Genomic DNA, 13,236 nt, shown 5'->3' on the forward strand with positions numbered 1-13,236 from the left:
AATTGAAACACAGCTATCCTCATAAATTTGCCACTTCCCAGAATGGTGTGGTGCATGTTTCCACCTACAGTATATATAAAAAAATGTGTATATTGAGAGAAAGTGTTTATAAAGTAGTGCGCCTTAGTGAAAATACACAAATATTCACTGTATTCGGCACATATGAAGTTGATAGAAATTAAAAATTGAGAACTGATGTGGTGGACTAAACTTAAGCTTGAGAGCCAGTGTGGTGCAGTGGTTAAGAGCGATAGTCTTGCAATCTGGGGAACCGGGTTCGCATCTCCGCTCCTCCACATGCAGCTGCTGGGTGACCTTGGGCCAGTCACACTTCTATGAAGTCTCTCAGCCCCACTCACCTCACAGAGTGTTTGTTGTGGGGGAGGAAGGGAAAGGAGAATGTTAGCCACTTTGAGACTCCTTAGGGTAGTGATAAAGCTGGATATCAAATCCAAACTCTTCTTCTTCTTGGAATAACGAGACTGACCAATTTGTTAGTTTGCACTGGAGAGCAGCATTTGTCCTCACTGTAACCCTATCAGAATTATGCATCACACTTAAAGCTTCGGTGTGACCTGGTTCTGCAGATATCCATGTATTAATTGTTTTTTTCCTAGACAAATTATTCGTTCACCCATAATAGAAGAGCTTCCTATTTCTTTGTTCCTTCACACACCAAAGTGTCCAAAGGATGTTTCCGAGCCTGCTTCAGCCAAGGGTGATTGATGACACAGTTAATACTACCAGACAAGTGCTCAATAGGCCCTTGAAGGAAAAGACTTTAGATGGCTGCTTCTTCCCAACCTCCTCAGCACAGTACAGCAAAGTTTGGAACTTCAGTGCAATGCTGGGCAAGGAGGACTCATGAGACAATGGACTTACAGTCAGTGCTGGATTTACGTATAAGCTAAACAAGCTATAGCTTAGGGCCCCACTCTCTTGCCCCCCCCCAAAAAAATAAAGGGGAAAAAACTGGATGTACATTTGCAAAATATAAGATAAAAAACAAATAAAACCTAGATGCAGCAACAGTGTTTTGTGTTGTGTAGGCTCCTATGATGTAAGTAATGAGCCCCACTTGCTAGCCTGCTCCCTAAAATATCACTGGTTTGCTCATTTCTATATACAGTGGTACCTTCTTAATTGTATTTCAATTCAACAATTACTCTGATAAAATACATATTTTGTTATGTGCAAATGGCTTTAGATAACTAGTATGTCCACAAATTACCATATACTGTAGCATATATTCAACACAAAAAACAGCGACAATTTGTTGTTGATAAAGGACAGCTAGACATATAAAGGGCCCCATGACCTTCAGTAGCTTAAGGCCTCATCAGACCTAAATCCAGCCCTGCTTACAGTAGCATCACTGTGTGTTCAGTCTAGGGAATTGCTGCTGAAAACTATAATTACATACCATGAAATAGCACTGGAATATTTCAGATATTAATTTTGCACAGTCTGAAGTGACTGGATGCATGAAAACCGTTCCTTTCCGAATGAAGCATTGTCCAGACCCATTAGTTATTTTTCAAATTTTTACTTGCAGAATTTTCTTCAAAACGAAGGAGAAACACCCAATGATACATGCAAAAAGACCTATACAATATCTTGAGCTGTCCAGCACAGGCTCAGCGTCATTAGAAAATATGAAATAATCCAAACAGATCTAAAAGCAGGGTTTTGGCTCTCTGCACAGCTTGCATTTTGCCTTAGGCTGTTTACCTGGAAAGCTTTATTTACCTCCTCCTTCTATGAAGTTTGGGAGAGAACAAAAAACCAAAGGCAACTCCCTTCAAAATGGCGATTAGAAACCAAATAGCATTTTCCTCTGATCTAATGTTATTCACTCACATGTTGGCTCCTAGAGAACAATCAGTTCTTTATCAACTAGCTAAATCTCAGGGAGAGCTCCTCTTGCTGTTATTTAGCTTCAGTGGAATTTCCCCATGTTAAATCTCTTCACTAATACACAGGCATTGCCATTTCTGTGTGAATTAAACCAATTATACTTCACAGTACTTGGAATATGTGCTATATTTCCATGTCATTGAAATACACTGGACTAAATGTAAATTTGTGCTAAATGAACTGATCCGTTTGTGAAGCTAGATCATTGGTGAAAGCTGGGCAGATACATTTCATTTAATGCGAAGCAATGAAAAATGAGGTTAACTGGAGCCATATGTCTGGTGTGATGAAGGGCAAAGCAATTCCAATGCACTATGCATAAAAAATAGCCAGTGTGCAAAAGTGTCAGGGACTGGGCAGAGGAGGGATGGTGGAGACCGGCTTCCCAGCCTGACCCTTCCAGAGAAGAAGACAGTTCAGAATTACAACAGGGGTTTGAGGGAGATCACAGCTCAGAGGCAGGTGAGTGGGAAAGCTGGGAAATAATGGGAGAGGAGGAAGAAGCATGGGGGGGGGGTGGACAGCTAATGGACACAGTGTCTTTAGAAAGCATTCCAGTCCCCCCCCCCATCCCAGAACCTGGCGAGCATTGAAAGTAGGAGAGCAGAGAGAGCTTAGAGGCAGAGGGCACTTTTCAGCGCCTGTAGCAATGATGCATGAAGAGAGGGAGGGAGGGGTGGAAACTCACTTGGGGCAATGCCATTATTCTGAGCGGCTGCTTTCCCAAGCCTCTCTCTGTGAATATTGAATAAAAAGCAGTTGGTAAGAACTTTTCCTAGTCTTATCCGTTCCTGGCAACCTGTCATGGGGGTTGGTTTCTCTGCTACCTGACAAAAAGCTTCCCTTACCAACAGTAGTATAAGGAGAAGTGATTTTCAGGATGGTCAGAGGGCAGTGGAGGGGCATAGTGCCCAATCATAGCTGTCAACTTTTCCCTTTTCTTGCGAGGAATCCTATTCGGAATAAGGGAATTTCTCTTAAAAGGGGGGGGGGGAGTTGGCAGCTTTGTGCCCAATACATCTTGAACCCTGCCAGTTTGAACCAGCCACAGCAGAAGGTAGAATCCTGTCTCTTATGTGCCCCACCCTTATGTTTTGCTGCACCAGTTCTAGGCTAGCACAACAGATGGACTCAAGGACTGGGCCCCTTTGGTGAATATATTATGCTTCAGAGCCAATGGCAACATCCCAGATCACCCTGCTTCATGGCTTTCTGTAGCTTATCCAGGAATGGAGAGCCACTGGCAGAAACCCCTGTGATTCTGATATATCCTATGCTGCTATTAAGACAGCATGGGATAATTTTCATCAGAATTGTGGATGAGAAATAGAATGGTGAAAGGCGGTTGGACTGCAGGGAGGAAAAAATGATTTTTTTTTTTTAAATCCAGGCTCCCACTCATAGTCTCTGTAGAATGTACAACAGTCAGTTGATATGTTCACATTCCCAAAGCCATAAAGGCTGAAGAACGTACAAAAATTAGTCAGTATATGCACACTTCCTAAGACCTGTTGAAGTCTGTTTATATTAACTAGACTTCCTCTTCATGGGTAGAATATACACATTTTCCATGAGGCCTGGTGAATGTGCACAACTGCAGGCTGCTATACAGATTAACCACTCACCTAAGGTTTGAAATCTGTCAAGCCAATGACTGCTTTATTGGGCTTCCAGCCAGGTTGCTTGTGAATCACACAATAGTCAATATGTGCCTTTTAAGTGTTTGTTCCTTTCCCCCACTTTGACTCTTTCAAAGTGCTTTTAGGACAAAAACATTTTTTTTTACATTGCTCACATTTGACATTCAAGCTCCTTTCCTACAACCTCCTTTTCAGGGCAGATTTGGCATACAGGGGTTTTCAATTTGCAAGCTGAGCACAGTTTTAGAGTAAAAAGTTCTGGTGTGTGCCCCCACTTTTTTCTTAAAATGCCATATGCACAGTGCACTTAGCCACACTATCAGCCTTAGGGGGAAAGAGAGAAAGCAAAAGCTAGGGGACATTTATCATATTCGTACATAGTCATGGATCCTTGGCCAGTATAAGTGGGTGAGTGATGGCCTCAGACAAATATTCCATTTTCTTTATGTCTAAACCATTTTTCCCTCTACAAGGCAACCAAATTTTGGGTCCTTGCTTTGTATTTGGGCCAAAACAGTATGCTATATATCTTTTCTGTTCTCTCTTACTCAGATTTATCTGTTGAATTGGGATTGTTATTTTCTATCTTCTCTCTCTTCCTTCCGGACTGTGTTACCGGATTTTGGCATTTCGAATTAATGGTGCCATCTTCCTATGTGGCTGAAGACGAAAAGAGAATTGAATATCTATGGACGGATCAGCCTCCATCAAAAAGTGGCAAATTAAATATTGTCATCCCACTATACGGCTCTGTGCACGATAAAATGCACACATAGAACAGTTGTGCACAGGAGCTACTGTATTCAGTGACTGGAATGAGCAAGTTTCCACATGCAAGTGAATGAATGAACCAATGTCTCCCCTCTCTTGAAAGAAAAGAGCATTTTACATATTGATAGGCACTTATTCATGCCCCCTCCCTGCTGCAAATATTGCTCCCACACAATTCCCTTAGCCATGTGGCTAGTCAGCTTTGATCTATTTTTAATGAGGTGACCAGAATTCTTGTGTTCCTGTGGTCCAGTCTGTACTGGTTAGGAGCAGTATTCCTAGTCCAATGTCCTGCATACAGAAGTTCAGCTCTCACACGCAATGCTGCCTTGGTAAATCACTCATCACCATTGGCCATACTGACTGGGTGTCCAGCTGATGATTACGCTATGCAGGAGAGGGACTCTTGCAGATACCATTTCATGAGGTGGTGCATTTCATGGGGTACTGGCACCAGGTCTTCATTGTGGTGGCACCAGTCAGGGCTGGTACACAATCCAGTCACACCCTGTCTCCATGCCTGAAAACAGCACACCAGAGCCTGGGGCTCAGAAAACGTGTCCAGTTACTTAGCTCAGAAAACGTGTTCAGTTACAGAGGTGAAAACACCGATAGACTGTACAGAAGAAAGAGAAAAGATAGAAGGAATAAAGAAATGCTCAGCAGCAGGATATTTCTCTGCCACTGAGAGCATTTTGACCTTGAGTCTCATATGACTCTCATAAGCACAGCCAAGCTGCAGAGAAGCTTTAAGAAAGTTCAGGAACATTCTGCACCCCAAAAATGACATTATCCCTGATATTGAACCTTTGGAATTCCTTTCCATTACATCTTAGACAGGTACTAGCATCAAGTAGGTAGCTATGTTGGTCTGGCACAGTCGAAATAAATTCAAAAATTGTCCAGTAGCACCTTAGAGACCAACTAAGTTTGTTCTGGGTATCTGAAGAAGTGTGCATGCACAGGGAAGCCTATACCCAGAAAAAAACTTGGTCTCTAAGGTGCTACTGGACAATTTTTGAATTTATTTCAGGGACTAGCATAGTTGTCTTTTAGGTGCCTACTGAATCCATTCCTTTAAAACAAACAAATAAAGAAAACCCTTTTAAATGGATATCCTTATCCCTGTCTGCATGTTTATTGGGTTTCCCATTGTTTTTATGTGCAGAACCTTGAAGAGCAACAGATTCATTGTGGCATATGATTTTAACCAGGGGTAGCCAATGTAGCAATCTCCAGATGTTGTGTACTCCGACTCCCATCATCCCCAGTCTTTGGGGCATGACGACTGGAGCTGGTGGATGTTGTAGTTTAAGCACCATCTCAAAGGGACCATGGTGGCTGCTCCAGTAAAAAGCTGTTAGTATTCAATATGCCACTAGACTCTTGTTCTTTGGGTGCAACTCACATTGTCCCCACTCTGGAATTTGGATATTCTTAACAACTTCTTCAACCCTCTGTGTCTCAAACCCTCACTAATTAAAGCATGGGACTATGACTCCCATGAGCCCCAGCCAGCAATATCAGTGGTCGTAGATGTTGTGTGTTGTAATTCACAACACCTAAAGGATACAATGCTGACTACCTCTGTGTTAGATTTACAAAGAAATGTAAATAATTTGCTGTTTATTATATAAGAAGTACACAAATGGAGATGAGGAGAGCTAGGAATAAAATACCTCAGCTGTTTCATCCTCCTTACCTAGAGTACTTAGTGAAAAATTATGTCTCCTTTTTTTCAAAAAAAAAAAGGTTGAGAGCCACTAAATGCTTCATTTTATAGGTGTTTTCTCCCTATGCCTTTCAAATGATAATATATTCTAGGGGCAGGTAGCCAATTTTCAAGGTTAAAGTATAAGATAAGGACAATTTCACAGCTGATTGATTATGCATTCATTCTAGAACTGAAACAAACAGAGCATTTTTAATATGCAGCTCAAATATGAGCATTTATATTATGGACAAATAAATTTCTATATGCTTTTTGTGCCTTCTGTGAACTCTAGGGTTTTTTCCCGCTCACTTTAATTTTACCCTCACATAGGTCACTGGAGTCTTGAGGATTACAGCCTTTTGCAATTTATCTGGGCTGAGGGATGGGGACCATATTTCTCTCCAGTGCTGTGTTCATCTTCACAGCATGTAGGAATGGCATCACAAAGGCCCAGATGTCCTTGTGGGTACCTAACCCCACATAATAATGGTCTCAGTTGTAAAATGAATTACATAATTTTAGGAAGAATGAATATGCTTGGGATTGACTCTCTAAGTCCTTAATGCTCTACCAGAAAGTGTGGGAATACACACTCGTTAAAATGTCTCCCTTCCATTTCCAAAATGATCTGTTGCTGCTGAGATTTGTGGCCAAAATGGACTGCTAAATGCATAAATGTGTGTAACTATAGCACTAGACAGCAACTCTCCATTAGGGATGAAAGGATCTGTCAATCTCACTTCTCTCTGTTTCTTTTGCTTCCAGCTTGAAATTCACATTTTTCAGAAATTTAAGGAAAAGAATTCAAATCCTCGCGAACATTCATCAGCAATTTAGCACCAATTTCTTCCAATGAACACATTTTATATGCAGTTTTGATGATGTGCCCATTTTTTAAAATCAATTTTCCCACATAGAATGCATTTTTATATGTTATTTGCACTAAAATCTTCATTTTACACACGCTTCCTCCCAGTACATGCATTCTTGTAAGCAGAATTTGGTTGTATAGCTGCATTGCAAAATTAGGATAAATGCGAATTTTGAAGAGGGTGCAAAAAAACAAAAAACCACCCTTAATGACAGCCAATAGATAATTCTAAGAGCATTCTGTATCTTAGGAATTAAAGTTTCTACTATTGAGTTTTCACATAATGTTTTTCCATCCCCTTTCAACTCTCAGATGCAGGCCACTGTTGGCAATGAATGCTATGCCTACAGGATTTGATTAACAAATGCCTTTTTAACCAGCAACATGTACAACATGGAGTTAATAAGCGTTTTCTCCATTGGCTCTCTAGCCCAAGCTATACATGATCATCATCATTCTTTCATTTTCCTTGATTCTTAACAAGCTAACAATCTTAAGGTTGTGCAATAAATTGAGCAAATATCGTAATTTCTGTTTACATCTATGGAAAGCATGGAGCTGTTTATCACACCGCTGGTTTTTTTAAATAAAGAGACTAGTTCTTTTAAGAAAGATTTAATATTCTTCCAGACAGATCTCCTAACTAGCTCTATATCCCACTGGAACTTATCAATAATAACCGGTCTCTATGGGAAACAACAGTGGGGGTTTTTTTTGGGGGGGGTTATACTAGAAAAAGGGAGCAAGGTGATGATTTATTTAAAGAAAAGTGCATTGGAAAATTAAGTGAGTGGCATTCTATAAGTGGTTGCCCAAAGGAGATATGCTCGATTGTTCTTTGGGAAACAACACAGGAAGTTTGACTCTTGTTTATTCTTTTGCAACAAGATGCTGAAAATTCCTGCACACATATTCAAATATTTATGAAAGGTGCTGTTCTGCTTATAGGTCATTCCAACCTCTGCATTCTCATTATGTTGTCTTCGTCTCAGATAATGTCCTCCTCAGGAAAGTGCTAAATGGGTGTTGCATTTGCAAATAATTTTGTGGCAGAAAGTGCTTCAAAACTCATGTATCAAATTTCCCACCTACAGATGCCTAATTAGATGCCTGTGAATATTATGAATTTTCATTGCTTGCTTGCTTGCTTTCTTTCTTTCTTTCTTTCTTTCTTTTTTACTTTACCGTTTTGCTTAAAAGCCAGGTTTTTGTGTGCCTTGGACCACTTTCTCTTGCAAATCCTATGTGTGGCTTGAAAATGGACAAGTGGATTTCATGCACAGAGTCACAAGCTGGAAGAGACAACAGAAGGAGCTATACAATGAATTGTGGCAGTACAAATTGGCTGGTCAGATAAATGCTTCCTTCATACCTTGTCCCATTTACTTGCCAAGGCATCACATGATGCCTCATTGGCCAAATTCCAATTCATCTTACCAAGGTGAAATCTAAGCCCTTTCCAGCCATTTTCTCTCTCCATGCAATTAATGCTCTATCCCCACCTCCTCCATTGTCTCATCTTCCACATCTATATAATCAGGAGACTGTTTTACTTGTGCAAACCCTTTACATGTTTGAGAACTCTAGAAATAATAATAATAATAATTTATTTATTTATACCCCACCCATCTGGCTGGGTTTCCCCAGCCACTCTGGGGGGCTCCCAACAGAATATTAAAACAGGATAAAACATCAAACATTAAAAACTTCTCTAAACAGGGCTGTCTTCTAAAAGCCAGATAGTTGTTTATTTCCTTGACATCTGATGGGAGGGCGTTCCATAGGGTGTGTGCCAATACCCTCTGCTTGGTTTCCTGCAACCTCACTTTTCACAGCGAGAGAACCGCCAGAAGGGAACAATGGAACAATGGAACTTGAGGGCCACTGGTGGTTTGCAGACCAGAGTTTGGGGGTCTCTGTCCTATGGATTGTATCACACCTTTCAGCTGTAGGTGCAAGCTCATGAGAAAACAAAACAAAAGACAACACAGGGATTCTTCAGCCCAATGCCAAATTCAACCAATTACTATCAAAGGGTAAAACAGCCAATAATCTTTCTTTTAATCAACAGAATCGATCAGGTGCTGCTATAGAACTAGAAAGTACTGGCAGACATGAAAGGCCAGTTTGGCAACAGATGAAAAAAACGAGATACTAGTTATTTCCCAAGGTGTTTGCTATCCTTTCATGTGATGCTGTATTGAATGCAGAGAGAAAAATTAATGTTGGCTTTTAAAAATAAATAAATAAATAAAACCTTGCTTGGCTATATATATATATATATATATATATATATATATATATATATATCCTGTTTGTTGATTTTCAGCCTCAGTCCAGAACCTTAGATGAAATGTGTTTTATCAACTCTCCTATGAATGAAATGAAACCTGTCAACTTTCCAATTACTTATGTGAACAGAGAGAATTTTTTAAAATATCAAGAAAGGAGTTTTGGGTGCCTTCCTTTGGGCAAGTAAAACGGCAACATTCATTTTGTCTGCCAGAAGGAAATGGAAGTTTGATTTGGGCACAGGGAGCAGCAGCTCCAAATGGAACACATTCTGTGAGAAAATATCAAATTGTATATTACTCCAGACTAGTTTCAAAATATCTTTAACCCTTAGGTGAAATTTGCTTGGCATTCTTCAGCACATGTAAATGGAAGTATACTGAGAAAGGATTGTATCTGCAATCCCAAGTATATCTACTCAGAAGTCAGTCTTTTTTTAATTCAGTGGGGCTTACTCCCAGGTAAATGAGATTAGGATTGTGGCCTAAATCACTGAAAGCAATGATTTCTATGGGTTTACTCTGAACATAACTTGTTGGATGCAATCCAGAATGAATTACCCTTTATGACGCAGAATGTTAAAACATTTGCAGTTTTAAATATGCAGAACAGTGGTAAAATTAGGGATGCTTGAAGAATTTGAATGTCAGTAATTCCAATACGAATTGAATCAAATTGATCTGCACCTATTGGACAAATGTGCAGGTCTGAACTTAGAAACTCACCAGTCATTGCACTTCCCCCAAGGTTGTGACACAGTTGAAATGTGCCTATCTATGTTTTAAAATGCACATTTTAATAGGGAATGCATTTGAAAGCAAATGTGTTTAACATATGCAATTAAATGGGCATTTTTGCAAATTAATGTGTAAAGTGAAAGCAGAATAATCTTTGGTGAAGATGTACAAAATCTTTGTGGACTGGAAATAAGGCTGCTATCCACAATGTGGTTGCAATCCTTTCTTTTTTTGCATTTGTTCAAACTAAAAATAATGACTTGTAAAGAGGAGGATGTAAGTTCTTCGGCTAAGTCACAAATTGTTGTCTCCTTGTCTACAGATAGTTGGGCCTGAAACCAGCTTCTCTGGTTCTGCTGCCCTAGAGAGGAGCCTCAACTGAGTCATCATTCAGAGAGTAGCCTGTAATATTCTCCATGTAACTATCACAGATTTATTTGACAGTACTAGCCGTAGCAGTTAGGAGTATTGGGAGACTTTTGACAAAAATGGAAATGGAAGCAGAAATTGCTAAAATTCACTTATTTGTCCCATCAGTTGTGTCTGTGCATGTGTGTGTTGTAAGACAAGTAAAGGTAATAAGGTAAAGATAAAGGGACCACTAAGGTAAAGGTAAAGGGACCCCTGGTCCAGTCGTGGCCGACTCTGGGGTTGCGGTGCTCATCTCGCTTTATTGGCCAAGGGAGCCGGTGTACAGCTTCCGGGTCATGTGGCCAGAATGACTAAGCTTCTTCTGGCGAACCAGAGCAGCGCACGGAAATGCCGTTTAACTTCCCGCCGGAGCGGTACCTATTTATCTACTTGCACTTTGATGTGCTTTCAAACTGCTGGTTGGCAGGAGCAGGGACCGAGCAACGGGAGCTCACCCCATCTCAGGGATTCAAACCGCCAACCTTCTGATCGGCAAGTCCTAGGCTCTGTGGCTTAGTCATACTGGGCACATGACCCAGAAAAACTGTCTGCGGACAAACGCCGGCTCCCTCCCTCCCTGTAAAGCAAGATGAGTGCCACAACCCTAGAGTTGTTCACGGCTGGACTTAACTGTCAGGGATCCCTTTACCTTTACTTTCTTGTTAGACTATTCAAACTGTAGGTGACAAATCCCCACAAGGATGAATGTTGCTAGTTACAAGGTTCCCTGCCTACAGAAAGTAAGCATTTAAGGAAGAAGTGTTTAACCTACTCTTTGTGTGTGTGTGTGTGTGTGTGTGTGTGTGTGTGTACATAGAATTGAACTATCTGACCTCCCACCTGGGGTCCAAATGAGTAAAACAGATAGGTAGAATATAGACGATAGATAGATAACACCCTGTATTGTGCATTTTTTTATATGTGTAGATCTTATGTTGCTATATATCCAGGTTGCTCATCTGATGAGGTTAGCCGTCAGAAGAAGGAAGATGAAATAGGGAAGCAAAAATGAACACAGGAAAACAGAAACACCGCAGCTCTTATTGACCCTTCAGAAGCAAGTCTGATGAAAAATAATGCAAGGCAGAGAAAAACAGCAAAGGTTGCCTCTGGAAGGCCACTCATCCTACATCTGTGCTCTTCTGTAAGACTTAACAAAATCCCTACTGTGTCCAGAATAATTTTACATTGCAGCAGCAGCAGTAACAGCACAGAGACTGGCACTGTTTTTAATGCTGCTGAGTCATGGGTTAATACATCTTTTAGATGTTCTACAACTGGATTGGGGTGTGAGTGTGTGCCAGCGCGCTGCTTTACAATTATGTAAAGTAGGTTAAGGAAGTGTGTGACCTAAATTATCATCATCCTTTCGCTGGAGAAAGGGAAAGCAGTCCCATGGAAACCTATTGCACAACCAAATGAGAAAGCTGAAAGGTTGCCAACAGAGGAGGGAGCTATGGCTATTGAATTAAATAAGGCCACTCACTTCAAATGAGGAAGCAAGAAAGCCGCAATCGAAATTGGCACAGGCGTTATTTTTTGCAAAGTGTCACGCACTATTATTATTATTATTATTATTATTATTATTATTATTATTATCTTATTTACCGTATATAGGCCCATAGTTTTGTCTGTTAAGCCTGTCTTCCCCTTTATACTGTTGTTCTCAATTTTATTTGATTTTGCTGTTTGTAATGGTGGTTATCTGTCCTGAGTGGTGAATCTGCATTGGAGCGACAGGGAATCTCTGGTTTTCCAAATGTCAGTTAGTTGAGGTCCATGATGCTTTGGGGAATGCAAAAGAAGGCTGCTACCAGAACTAGAGACAAGGGGAAGCAGCAAGGGAAGTGGAGGAAGGGGTGAACAGAGAAACAATGTGTGTTTGTTTCAACTACACCACAGCATGGAACGGGATCTGCCTGCCTATAGGCCACATTTGACAAGTGGGCAGGTTCTCCCCTTTACAGATGCTCCTTCTGGCCCAAATACCTCATTACCTGCCACATACCTCACAGCATATGACCATGGCTTGGCCAAAACGACCCGGAGACAAGTGCTGGATCTACATTGATCTGCAAAACATTATTAACTATAACGTTATATAACTCTCAGTGCAGTTTCCCATTGTTGAAGGCTCACTGCTCTACAGCACCCTCTGGTGTCATATTTTTATAACACATTTCTAACATTATAACCAACGTGTGTAGATGAGCCTAATTTAGCCCATTGACCAGAGATTCCTTAACCCTGCATTACACATACTTTGATTTAGATTGATTTAGATCACAGTCAGAGCTGGTGTCAGGACTCAGAATCCTTCGACAGATGCTGTTGCTCTAGCATCTTTCCAATGGTTTAAAGTTGTTTAATTTTTTTCTTAAGTAGCCAGTCATTTTAATGCTTGATCTGTACTGCTTTAACAGGTATTCTTTACTGGTTTTTTTTTATGAATGGGAGGTATATATACACTTTACAAATGGAATACAATAACTCACAATCTATGTGCTAATAGCTTAACTGCAAAAGGTTTCTCAGAAAAAAGGTGTGCCGAAGATTTGTTGGGCTCCCTAATAATAAACTAAGACTCGGGGCTTCTACAGAAGTCCAAGCAGAGATCTGCAAGTGATTCATGGCCTTGGTGATGCAGATAGCTTTAAAGAGCTGCAGAAGACTATTTGCGAAACTATGTCTTCGGGTTTAACTGTTTATGCCAGGATGTGAAAGGAACTGTAGCATCAGCAGCTCTGCCAACTTCTGTCTATTTGTTTTGGTTGTTGTTCTTGTTGTTTAGTCGTTTAGTCGCGTCCGACTCCTTGTGACCCCATGGACCAGAGCACGTCAGGCACTCCTGTCTTCCACTGCCTCCCGCAGTTTGGTCAAACT

Source organism: Podarcis gaigeae, assembly GCF_964106915.1.
Source record: "Podarcis gaigeae genome assembly, chromosome: 17".
Taxonomy (NCBI): domain Eukaryota; kingdom Metazoa; phylum Chordata; class Lepidosauria; order Squamata; family Lacertidae; genus Podarcis; species Podarcis gaigeae.